The following is an 11802-nucleotide window of genomic DNA, read 5'->3' on the forward strand; positions in this document are numbered from 1 at the left end:
TAAAGAGGGGGTCTGGATGAAGCAGTTCATGACGGATCTTGGAGTGGTGCCAAGTGCACTGGATCCAATAACCTTGTTCTGTGACAACACTGGTGCCATTGCCTTAGCAAAGGAACCAAGGTTTCACAAGAAGACCAGACACATCAAACGACGCTTCAACCTCATCCGCGACTACGTCGAGGAGGAGGACGTAAATATATGCAAAGTGCACACGGATCTGAATGTAGCAGACCCGCTGACTAAGCCTCTTCCACGGCCAAAACATGATCGACACCAGAACTGTATGGGTGTTAGATTTATTACAATGTAATTCACATGGTGATGTGAGGGCTAGATTATTGACTCTAGTGCAAGTGGGAGACTGTTGGAATTATGCCCTAGAGGCAATAATAAATGTATAGTTATTATTATAATTCCTGTATCAAGATAATAGTTTATTATCCATGCTATAATTGTATTGAATGAAGACTCATTTACATGTGTGGATACATAGACAAAACACCGTCCCTAGCATGCCTCTAGTTGGCTAGCCAGTTGATCGATGATAGTCAGTGTCTTCTGATTATGAACAAGGTGTTGTTGCTTGATAACTGGATCACGTCATTGGGAGAATCACGTGATGGACTAGACCCAAACTAATAGACGTAGCATGTTGATCGTGTCATTTTGTTGCTACTGTTTTCTGCGTGTCAAGTATTTATTCCTATGACCATGAGATCATATAACTCACTGACACCAGAGGAATGCTTTGTGTGTATCAAACGTCGCAACGTAACTGGGTGACTATAAGATGCTCTACAGGTATCTCCGAAGGTGTTAGTTGAGTTAGTATGGATCAAGACTGGGATTTGTCACTCCGTGTGACGGAGAGGTATCTCGGGGCCCACTCGGTAATACAACATCACACACAAGCCTTGCAAGCAATGTAACTTAGTGTAAGTTGCGGGATCTTGTATTACGGAACGAGTAAAGAGACTTGCCGGTAAACGAGATTGAAATAGGTATGCGGATACTGACGATCGAATCTCTGGCAAGTAACATACCGAAGGACAAAGGGAATGACATACGAGATTATACGAATCCTTGGCACTGAGGTTCAAACGATAAGATCTTCGTAGAATATGTAGGATCCAATATGGGCATCCAGGTCCCTCTATTGGATATTGACCGAGAAGTCTCTCGGGTCATCTCTACATAGTTCTCGAACCCGCAGGGTCTGCACACTTAAGGTTCGACGTTGTTTTATGCGTATTTGAGTTATATGGTTGGTTACCGAATGTTGTTCGGAGTCCCGGATGAGATCACGGACGTCACGAGGGTTTCCGGAATGGTCCGGAAACGAAGATTGATATATAGGATGACCTCATTTGATTACCGGAAGGTTTTCGGAGTTACCGGGAATGTACCGGGAATGACGAATGGGTTCCGGGAGTTCACCGGAGGGGGGCAACCCACTCCGGGGAAGCCCATAGGTATTTGGGGGGGTCACACCAGCCCTTAGTGGGCTGGTGGGACAGCCCACCAATCCCCTATGCGCCAAGAAAGAAAATATCAAAGGAAAGGAAAAAAAAAAGGGAAAGGTGGGAAGGGGGAAGGACTCCCTCCCACCAAACCAAGTAGGACTCGGTTTGGGGGGGGGGAGAGTCCTCCCCCCTGGCTCGGCCGACCCCTTGGGGTTCCCTTGGACCCCAAGGCAAGGTCCCCCTCCCTCCTCCTATATATATGGGGCTTTTAGGGCAGATTTGAGACGACTTTCTCACGGCTGCCCGACCACATACCTCCATAGTTTTTCCTCTAGATCGTGTTTCTGCGGAGCTCGGGCGGAGCCCTGCTGAGACAAGATCATCACCAACCTCCGGAGCGCCGTCACGCTGCCGGAGAACTCTTCTACCTCTCCGTCTCTCTTGCTGGATCAAGAAGGCCGAGATCATCGTCGAGCTGTACGTGTGCTGAACGCGGAGGTGTCGTCCGTTCGGTACTAGATCGTGGGACTGATCGCGGGATTGTTCGCGGGGCGGATCGAGGGACGTGAGGACGTTCCACTACATCAACCGCGATCTCTAATCGCTTCTGCTGTACGATCTACAAGGGTACGTAGATCACTCATCCCCTCTCGTAGATGGACATCACCATGATAGGTCTTCGTGCGCGTAGGAAAATTTTTGTTTCCCATGCGACGTTCCCCAACACGAAGTCCCCGAGTGCGACGTATAGTGCACACTCGGAGGAAGTTATTACTTAGGTGATTCTTGATCAGAGCTAAGTTCCCGAGTGCGACGTATAGTACACACTCGGAGGGGTTTATTACTTAGGTGATTCTTGATCACAGCTAAGTCTCCGAATGCGACGTATAGTGCGCACTCGGAGGGGTTTATTACTTAGGTGATTCATGATCACAGCTAAGTCCCCGAGTGCGACGTATAGTGCACACTCGGAGGGGTTTATTACTTAGGTGATTCTTGATCACAGCTAAGTCCCCGAATGCGACGTATAGTGCACACTCGGAGGAGTTTATTATTTAGGTGATTCTTGATCACAGCTAAGTCCCCGAGTGCAATGTATAGTGCACACTCGGAGGGGTTTATTACTTAGGTGATGCAGGATCGCGGCTAAGTCCCCGAGTGCGACGTGTAGTCCACACTCGGAGGAAGTTAGTACTTAGGCGATTCGGGATCGCAACTAAGTCCCAAAGTGCGACGTATAGTGCACACTCGAAGGAGGTTAGTACTTAGGCGATGCAGGATCGCGGCTAAGTCCCCGAGTGCGACGTGTAGTGCACACTCGGAGGAACTTAGTACTTAGGCGATGCAGGATCGCGGCTAAGTCCCCGAGTGCGACGTGTAGTGCACACTCGGAGGAAGTTAGTACTTAGGCGATTCGGGATCGCAGCTAAGTCCCCGAGTGCGACGTGTAGTGCACACTCGGAGGAAGTTAGTACTTAGGCGATTCGGGATCGCAACTAAGTCCCCGAGTGCGACGTATAGTGCACACTCGGAGGAAGTTAGTACTTAGGCGATTCGGGATCGCAGCTAAGTCTCCGAGTGCGACATGTAGTGCACACTCGGAGGAAGTTAGTACTTAGGCGATTCGGGATCGCAGCTAAGTCCCCGAGTGCGACGTATAGTGCACACTCGGAGGAAATTAGTACTTAGGCGATTCGGGATCGCAGCTAAGTTTTTTTTGTGTGACCGGAGTCTGCGACCGTGGGAGGACTCTGTATCTGCAAAAAACTGAACCTGCTATATATATTATTTCGTCACAACTTGTTCTTTACACTGCTTCAGTCGACGATCACGTATAAAAGCGCTTGAGGAGATCTCCGTTCCATGCGCGCGGCTCGTCTGTCTGCCTCTGAATGTTGTAGAGTCTGTATGCTCCGTTGTTCAACACCTTGGAGATGATGAAAGGCCCTTCCCAGGCCGGAGCCAACTTGTGTGGTCTTTGTTGATCCACTCGGAGCACTAAATCGCCGGCTTGGAATATGCGATTCCTGACGTGACGCGCATGAAAGCGTGGCAGATCTTGGTGGTAAATTGTTGAGCGAGTAAGTGCCATCTCGCGCTCCTCCTCTAGAAGATCGACTCCATCTTGCCTTGCTTGTTCTGCTTCAGCTTCAGAGAAGAGTTCGACTCGTGGGGCATTGTGAAGCAGGTCACTCGGAAGGACCGCTTCTGCTCCATAAACGAGGAAGAACGGTGATCGCCCCGTTGACCTATTCGGAGTAGTGCGGAGGCCCCAAAGCACTGAAGGTAACTCGGTGACCCATGCACCGGCAGCGTGTCCTACCTCTCGCAGGAGTCGGGGCTTCAAACCTTGAAGAATAAGCCCATTCGCCCGCTCAGCTTGCCCGTTGGATTGAGGATGTGCTACGGAAGCAAAATCCACTCGGATGCCCTGACTCGCACAGAAGCCCTTGAATCTGTCCGAGTCGAAGTTCGTCCCGTTGTCGGTGATTATGCTGTGAGGTACCCCGAATCTGGAAATGATGTCCCTGACAAACTTGACAGCTGTTGAGGCATCGAGTTTCTTGATGGGCTTGGCTTCTATCCATTTCGTAAACTTGTCGACTGCCACCAACAAATGTGTGTAGCCTCCTTGGCCTGTCTTGAATGGTCCGACTGTATCTAATCCCCAAACTGCAAATGGCCACACAAGCGGGATCGTCTTTAATGCAGATGCTGGCTTGTGGGACTTGTTGGAGTAGAACTGACAACCTTCACATCTGTCGACCATATCTTTAGCCATCTCGTTTGCCTACAGCCAAAAGAAACCGGCTCTGAATGCCTTGGCGACAATTGGTCTTGAAGAAGCATGATGGCCGCAGGTTCCCGAGTGAATATCCTCTAGGATCAACTGCCCTTCCTCTGGGGAAATGCAGCGTTCAAGAATGCCTGAAACACTCTCCTTGTACAATTGACCATCAATGACAGTGAACGCCTTCGACCTGCGAACTGTTTGTCTGGCTTGGACCTCGTCTTCTGGAAGTTCTTGCCTGAGGATATATGCGATGATCGGCACAGTCCAGTCGGGAATGACGGCCAGAATCTCTGTGATCAGATCAACCACAGCAGGTACATTGACTTCAGTCGGATCTGTTGCGCTCTTGGGTTGTACCGGTTCTTCTGTGAAGGGATCTTCTTTGACTGAGGGAAGATGAAGGTGTTCGAGGCAGACATCACTCGGGACTGGTCTCCGAGTGGATCCGAGTTTTGCCAACTCGTCAGCTGCTTGGTTCTTCAGTCTCGGAACATGATGGAGCTCTAAACCTTCAAACTTCTTCTCCAGCTTCCTCACTGCATTGCAGTATGTTGTCATGGTGGGGTTCCTTACGTCCCACTCTTTCATCACTTGATTGACCACCAAATCCGAATCGCCGTAGACCATCAGGCGACGGACGCCGAGTGAGATGGCCATTCGCAATACGTAGAGGAGAGCTTCATACTCTGCCTCGTTGTTGGAGGAATCAAAGTGTATCTGAAGCACGTACTTGAGCTTGTCACCCTTAGGTGATATGCTCACAACACCAGCGCCGGATCCATTCAACATCTTAGACCCATCGAAGAACATTGTCCAATGAGCCGAGTAGATGTGAGTCGGTTGCTGTTGTTCTACCCATTCTGCTATAAAGTCAGCCAGGGCTTGAGACTTAATAGCTTTCTTGGCCTCGAACTTGATGTCGCAGTACAGCATCTCCATTGCCCACTTCGCCACTCGGCCTGACGCGTCTCGATTGTGGAGAATTTCCGACAACGGAGCATCAGAAACGACAGATACCGAGTGGTCTTGGAAATAATGGGCCACCTTCTTCGCAGTCATATAGATCCCATAGATAAGTTTCTGATAATGGGGATACCTCTGCTTGGAAGGGGTCAGGACTTCGGAGACGTAGTACACTGGCCGCTGAACTTTGCATGCTTTGCCTTCTTCTTCTCTCTTGACTGTAAGAACAGTACTGACGACTTAATTTGTTGCTGCGATATATAGAAGAAGGGGCTCTTTACTGAGCGGAGCAGTAAGAACCGGCTCGGTGGAAAGTAGGACTTTGAGGTCGTCGAATGCGACTTGGGCTTCGTCTGTCCACTCGAAGGTATCTGACTTCTTCATGAGTCAGTATAGAGGAAGTGCTTTTTCGCTGAGTCGACTGATGAACCTGCTCAAAGCCGCTAGGCAACCTGTGAGCCGTTGAACATCATGTATTCTAACCGGCCTCTCCATTCGGACGATGGTTCCGATCTTTTCGGGGTTAACGTCGATTCCTCGTTCGGAAACGAAGAAACCGAGTAACTTTCCGCTGGGAACACCGAATGAACACTTGGCTGGGTTGAGCTTGATATCGTACCTACGAAGGTTGGCGAATGTTTCTGCCAAGTCAGTCAGCAGGTCGGAACCTTTGCGTGACTTGACTACGATATCATCCATGTATGCCTCCACGTTGCGACCGATCTGGTCGAGGAGAAATTTCTGAATCATGCGCATAAAGGTGGCTCCTGCATTCTTCAGACCGAAAGGCATAGTGATGTAGCAGAAGCACCCAAACGGGGTGATGAAGGCTGTTTTTAACTCGTCGGGACCATACAGACGGGTCTGATGATAGCCCGAATAGGCATCAAGAAATGACAACCTCTCGCATCCCGCAGTCGAATCGACAATTTGATCTATGCGGGGGAGCGGAAAATGGTGTTTCGGGCAGACCTTATTGAGATGCTTGAAGTCAATGCACATTCGGAGTCACTTGTCCTTCTTGGGCACCATGACGACATTGGCGAGCCACTCGGAGTGGTGAACCTCGCGAATGAAGTTGGCAGCCTATAGCTTGGCCACCTCCTCTCCGATTGCCTTCCTCTTGTGCGCGGCGGACCGGCAAAGGCGCTCTCGGACGGGCCGAGCGGCGGGATCCACATGCAGTCGGTGCTCAGCCAACTCCCTGGGTACACCTGGCATGTCAGATGGTTTCCATGCGAAGATGTCCCAGTTCTCACGGAGGAATTGGGTGAGCTCGGCTTCCTATTTTGGATCGAGGGTGGTGGAGATGTTCGTCGGGGCAGCAGAGTCGTCCGTCGGGTGGATGTTGACCTTCTTCGTCTCCCCCGCCGACTGGAACGCGGACTCAGAAGCTGGTTTCTCTGAGCGCATCAGGTCGGCAGGGTCGACTGTCTTCTTGTATTCGTCGAGCTCGAGTACCGCCATCTGCTGGTCGGCGATTCTTGATCCCTCCTGCAGACATTCCTCGGCTCGCTGGCGGTTGCTCGTGATGGTGATAACGCCTTTTGGGCCCAGCATCTTCAACTTCAAGTACACATAGCATGGGCGTGCCGTGAAGCTCACGTACGCCGGGCGGCCCAAAATTGCGTGGTAAGCGCTGTGGAAATCCACCACCTCAAATGTAAGCTTTTCCTTTTGGAAGTTTTTTTCGGAGCCGAAGATGACGTCCAACGCGATCTGGCCGAGTGACTTGGCCTTCCGTCCAGGGACGACTCCGTGGAATTGCATATTACTCTCGCTGAGTCTGGACATCGGAATGCCCATTCCCTTGAGAGTGTTGGCGTACATGATATTCAGTCCGCTACCGCCGTCCATGAGGACTTTGCGCAGTCGGACTCCTTCCACCACCGGGTCGACGACCAGAGCCTGCCTTCCTGGGGTGGGGACATGCGTTGGATGAACCGACTGGTCAAAGGTGATCGCAGTCCGAGACCATTTGAGAAACTTGGGGGTAGTCGGAACGGCCATGTTGACTTCTCTGTTCACCAGCTTCAGACGACTCTTGCTTTCGACGTCAGCAAAAATCATGAGGGTTGCATGGACTTGGGGGAACGGATCCTCCTTATCCTCCTCATCTTGTTCAGGGTTCTTCTCACTCGGTTGCCCTTTGCTGAACCCCTGGATCAGGAGACGGCACTGCCGAGTGGTGTGCTTCGCGTATATGGGGTTGCCTTCCTCGTCCATCTTCGTGTGAACCGGACAAGGCTGGTCCAGGATGGGATTGTTGAAAGGCTTCTTCTTGGGGGTAAACTGCACTTTCCCTTTGCCCTTGAACTTGGCGTTGGTTACAGCTGCAGCTTCTGCTTGCGGTGTGGGAGGAACTTTTTGTTTCTGCTTCCGAGTGTTACCTCCGTCGACATCGCCGACTGTCTTGTGTTTGCCGCTCCGGATGCGGTCCTCTTCTTCGCCATTTGCGTAGCGAGCCGCTATCTCCATCATCTTACTCATGGAGATGTTGCCAGTTCGACCGAACTTCAAGTACAGTTCTCTGTACCGCACGCCTGCCTTGAAGGCGGAGACTGCTTGATGCTCGGTGACATTCTCCACCGTGTGGTAGAGAGTTGTCCATCGCTGGATGAAGTCGCGCAAGGTCTCATTGGGCTTCTGGACGCAGTGCTGAAGCTCCACAAGGCCTACAGGGCGCTTGCACATCCCTTCGAAGGTCCTGATGAACACTCGGGCCAGATCTGCCCAACTTTAAATGCTTGATGGGGCCAACTGGTTAAGCCAAGCTCGAGCCGAGCTGTCGAGCATCAGAGGGAGGTGCTTCATGGCGACATGGTCGTCCCCTCCTTCGATCTGGACTGCCACTCGGTAGTTGTCTAGCCATGTTTCAGGCTTGGACTCTCCCGTAAATTTGCCGATTCCCGCTGCCAATCGGAAGTTGGGCGAGATGTCAGCCGAGCGGATGGCTCGACTAAAACACTCGGGGCCGGACACGATGGTCCTACTGCCACTCGGACGATCCATATCGTGCCCATCGCGGTGGGCTTGACCCCTGTCGACTCTTCGTTGGGCGATTCGCCCTCTTGCGTCGGGTCTTGGGTCGTAAGTGTCGCCGACTGAACGCCGATCATCATGATGTCGGGACCCGTAAGGCCCACCCCGCGGAGGGGTGCGTGAGCGGCGGCGATCCTCACGGATCACGGAACGGCTGTCTCCCCTGTGGTGTTGATGGCAACCAGGGCTGTGAACCGATCGATGCGTGTTTGCATGGACGGAACTATTGTAGATCCGATTGTGTGACTGGGAGACTGCCGAATTTTTCTGCTGCGCCGTGCGCAACAGAGCTCGGATCTGTTCGATTCTCCTCCCTGCCTCTGAATCAGTCGGCTGGAGGGACTCGGCGATTTGGGCAGCCGCAACCACGTTGAGGAGAGGTGTGCGGAACAACTCTATGTTGCTCCGCCGAGTGTGCCGACTGGCAGAACGACGAGGAGGACGGCGTGCACCGGATGCTTCACCAACTTCGCGCTCGCCCCGGTCGGCTTGACGGGGATCTTCATGGGTGTTGGCCATGTGTACTTCTGCTGCAGGCCCGCGACCCTCGTACTCGGGAGGGAGCTCAGTCGGAACCGAGCCCGAGCACTAGGAACGCGGGGCTACTACAACTGACTCCAAAACCGCCACTTGAGAGGACGCGACCTGACGCGCTCGGGCATGCTGCACCCAACGTTGGAGACGCGGACTGCGAGATCGCTTGCTGCGGCGCACGACGGAGGTGCAAACCGACAATGGAGTTGATTGTTGAAGAAGAAGAACGCCGCGAGCGCCGGCACGGAAGTGCGTGGCCCCGCGACGGGGAAGCGCCTCGACGTCGAGAGGAGCCTCCCGAAGCCACGCTGAATCGTCGACGATGAAGGAGAGAGCACCGAAGAGGATCTGGTGACCCATGCTCGCATCTCCACCAGTGGGCATGACGAAAAAGGTAGTCGCAAACTCGCCGGAAGTCGCTTAGACGCCTGCCCCGCGGTGGGCGCCAACTGTCGTGGGTATAAGCCTGACAGTAGATGTGTAGGGTACGAATGAGATGGGCAGAGTCCTAGCTATGGCGAGGTTGTATGAGTTCAGGCCCCTCTGCGGTGGAGGTAACAGCCCTACGTCTCAGTGCTCTCGGAGCTTGTTACCGAGTGTAATATGGAGTACAATGATTTGCTAACCCTTTTACCAGTGGGGGAGGGCGGCTTATATAGAGTGCGCGGCCCTCCACAACGGTTCTGATTCAGGGGTGGAGTAGTGGCGATTGAATGCGTACGTTACAGGTAACGTATGCTCTAAATGCTAGTAAATGCACCCGGAAACGTACGGCAGTTTCCCTCCAGAGAGGTTACGATGTACCGAGTGTATCCAGTCGGTTGGCTTGGCGCCCTCCGAATGCTAGTCTCCGATTGGATGACTCTGGGCTTGTTACCGACTGGATGGTGGGGACTCCTTAATTCAGTCGGGGCACACACAGGGTCCTGTCCTTTGTGTGGGGTAGTCCTTGGGTAGGACATTTACGGCAGGCCTATGACCCTAACCTAGGACTATGACCCCATCACTCACCAAACTATTACATGCCTAGGAGTAGATGTTGGACAAGGAAGACAACATAATGAATTGTGTTTTCTTGGTTCCAAATAATGTTATATGATTAGAAATCTCTTAGCATGTGACGATTGCTTCCACCTCATATTAGCCAAAACTCCCGCACCAAGTAGAGATACTACTTCTGCATCCATAAACCTCCAACCCAGTTTTGCCATGAGAGTCCACCATACCTACCTATGGATTGAATAAGATCCTTCAAGTAAGTTGTCATCGGTGCAAGCAATACAAATTTCTCTATAATATGTATGATCTATTAGTGTGTGGAAAATAAGCTTTGTACGAACCTGTGATGAGGAAGACATAAAAGCGACAGACTGCATAATAAAGTTCTTTATCATAGGAGGCAATATAAAGTGACGTTCCTCCGCACTAAGAGGACACACATTCAAACCTCAAAAGCGCATGACAACCTCTGTTTCCCTCTGCAAAGGGCCTATCTTGTACCTTTAGTTTTTGCCCTTGTAAGAGTCATGGTGATCTTCACCAATTCCTTATTTTTCTTTTGTCTTGGCTACCGTCACCTGCTTGGGAAAGATCTATATTCATATATCAACTTCGAGTTGAGTACTTATGCTTTATTATTGTTGACTTTACCCTTGAGGTAAATCGTTGGGAGGCAAAAACTATAAGCCCCTATCTTCCTCTGTGTCCAGCTGAAACTTTGACACCATGAGTACCACGTGAGTTGTAACAATTGTGGAAAACAAAGAGATGATTGAGTATGTGAATTTGCCTTACAAGCTCTTACTTGACTCTTTCTGATGTTGTGATAAATTGCAATTGCTTCAATGACTATGGTTTATTGTTGGTTACTTCTCGGTAAGGTTTTTGCTTCATGCTTTGCTTTGTGAAGGAATTGTTACTTTTCCATAAGAATATTTATGATGTATTGATGTCCTATGTGTGATCATGATGCCCTCATGTCCGTATTATGTTTTATCGACACCTTCGTCCCTCAACATGTGGACATGTTTATGGAACTTGGTTTTCGCTTGAGGACAAGCGAGGTCTAAGCTTGGGGGAGTTGATACGTCCATTTTGCATCATGCTTTCATGTTGATATTTATTGCTTTTTGGGCTGTTATATTACTTGTGGTACCATATTTATGCCCTTTCTCTCTTATTTTGCAAGGTTTATTTGAAGAGGAAGAATTCAGGCAGCTGGAATTCTGGACTAGAAAAGGAGCAAATCCTAGTTCACTATTCTGCACGTCTCCAAATGCCCTGAAAAGTTTCGTGGATTCTTTTGGGATTTTATAAAAAATACTGGGCGAAAAAACTACCGGAGGGGGGCTGCCAGGGCGCCACAAGCCCTGACACCGCCACCCCCCTGGTGGCGGAGTGGGGGCTTGTGGGCTCCCTGATGGCCCACTAGCCCCCCTCTTTTGCTATATGAAGCGTCTTGGTCCAGAAAAAATCAGACGGGAGATTTTTCGTGGTTTCGCCTCCGCCACGAGGCAGAACTTGAGCAGATCGAATCTAGAGCTCCGGCAGGACGATCCTGCCGGGGAAACTTCCCTCCCGGAGGGGGAAATCGTCGCCATCGTGATCACCAACACTCCTCTCATCGGAGGGGAGGCATCTTCATCAACACCATCTCCTCTCCAATCCCTAGTTCATCTCTTGTAACCAATCTTCGTCTCGCAACTCCGATTGGTACTTGTAAGGTTGCTAGTAGTGTTGATTACTCTTTGTAGTTGATGCTAGTTGGATTGCTTGGTGGAAGAGCTTATGTTCAGATCCTTGATGCTATTCATTACACCTCTGATCATGATTATGATTATGTTTTGTGAGTAGTTACTTTTGTTCCTGAGGACATGGGATAAGTCATGCTGATAATAGTCATGTGAATTTCATATTCATTCGGTATTTTGATATGTTGTATGTTGTTTTTCCTCTAGTGGTGTTATGTGAACTTCGACTACATAACACTTCACCATATTTGGGCCT

The sequence above is a fragment of the Hordeum vulgare genome, chromosome 7H (assembly GCF_904849725.1).
Source record: "Hordeum vulgare subsp. vulgare chromosome 7H, MorexV3_pseudomolecules_assembly, whole genome shotgun sequence".
NCBI classification, from domain to species: Eukaryota; Viridiplantae; Streptophyta; class Magnoliopsida; order Poales; family Poaceae; genus Hordeum; species Hordeum vulgare.